Source organism: Macrobrachium rosenbergii, chromosome 17 (genome assembly GCF_040412425.1).
Source record: "Macrobrachium rosenbergii isolate ZJJX-2024 chromosome 17, ASM4041242v1, whole genome shotgun sequence".
Classification (NCBI taxonomy): Eukaryota; Metazoa; Arthropoda; class Malacostraca; order Decapoda; family Palaemonidae; genus Macrobrachium; species Macrobrachium rosenbergii.
In genome coordinates this window covers 37565765-37567390 of record NC_089757.1, presented here as the reverse complement: position 1 = coordinate 37567390, position 1626 = coordinate 37565765, and positions in this window count along the sequence as shown.

Below are 1626 nucleotides of genomic sequence, written 5' to 3'. Positions count from 1 at the left end.
TTTTGTTCTATAATAGCAACATTCACCCCACTTAGGCTACCAACTTACGACCACAAAAAGTTGCACTCGGCGGAGAAAATCTACGAGTGTTTATGATCACGTTCTAATTCCTCGGAAATAAAAAAAAAAAAAAAAAATTGCACTTGATGGAAAAAATACGTGTTTTTATTCAAGTTCTAATTCCTTGGAAATAAAAAAAAAAGTTGCACGGGGGGGGGGGGAAATACGTGTTTTTAGTCATGTTCTAATTCCTTGGAAATAAAAAAAAGTTGCACTTGGGGAAAAAATACGTGTTATTCAAGTTATAATTCCTTGGAAATAAAAAAAAAGTTGCACTTGGGGAAAAATAAGTGTTTTTATTCAAGTTCTAATTCCATGGAAATAATAAAAAAAGTTGAACTTGGGAAAAAGTTCTAATTATATACTTGAAAATAAAAAAAAGTTGCCCCTGGGAAAAAGTTCTAATTATCTGAAAATAAAAAAGTTACACTTGGGGGGAAAAAATTTATAATTCCTTGGAAATAAAAACGTTGCACTTGAGAAAAAAAGTTCTAATTCCTTGGAAATAAAAAAGTTACACGTGGGAAAAAAAAGTTCTAATTCCTTAGAAATAAAAAAGTTACACTTGTGGAAAAAAGTTCCAATTACCTGAAAAAAAGTTGTACTTGGGGAAAAGTTCTAATTCCTTGGAGGTAAAAAAGTTGCACTTGGGAAAAAAGTATTAATTACTTGGAAATAAAAAAAATTGCACTTGGGGAAAAGTTCTAATTCCTTGGAAATGAAAAAAAATTTACACTTGGGGAAAAGTTCTAATTCCCTGAAAATAAAAAAATTGCCCTTGGGGAAAAAAGTTCTAATTCCTTGGAAATAAAAAAAATTTACATTTGGGGAAAAAAGTTCTAATTCCTTGGAAATAAAGAAGTTAAACTTGGGGGAAAAGTTCTAATTCCTTGGAAATAAAAAAAAATTGCACTTGGGAAAAAGTTTTAATTATTTGGAAATAAAAAAAAAAGTTGCGCTTGGGGGGGGAAAAGTTCTAATACCTCGGAAATAAAAAAAGTTGCACTTGAGGAAAATTTTAATTCCGAGTTGCACTTGGGTAAAAATAAAGGTTCTAATACCGTGCAAATAAAAAAGTTACACTTGGGGGAAAAAAGTTCTAATTCCTTGGAAATAAAAAACTTGCACTTGGGGGAAAAAGTTCTAATCCCTTGGAAATAAAAAAAAACTTGCACTTGGGGAAAAAAGTTCTAATTCCTTGAAAATAAAAAAGTTCTAATTCCTTAGAAATAATAAAAAGTTACACCTGGGCGGAAAAAGTTCTAATACATCGGAAATAATAAAAAAAGCTGCACTTGGGGAAAACATTCTAATTCCTTGAGAAAAATTTGCACTTGGAGAAAAAAGTTCTAATTCCTTGGAAATAAAAAGAAGTTGCACACGGTAAAAAAAAGTTCTAATACCGTGCAAATAAAAAAAAGTTACACTAGGGGAAAAAAGTTCTAATTCCCTGGAAATAAAGAGTTGCACTTGGGGAAAAAGTTCTAGTTCCTTGGAAATAGTAAAAAAAAAAAACTTTGTCTGGAATCCTGGCAAATGAAGCTCAAAAATCGACCCGCTCGAACG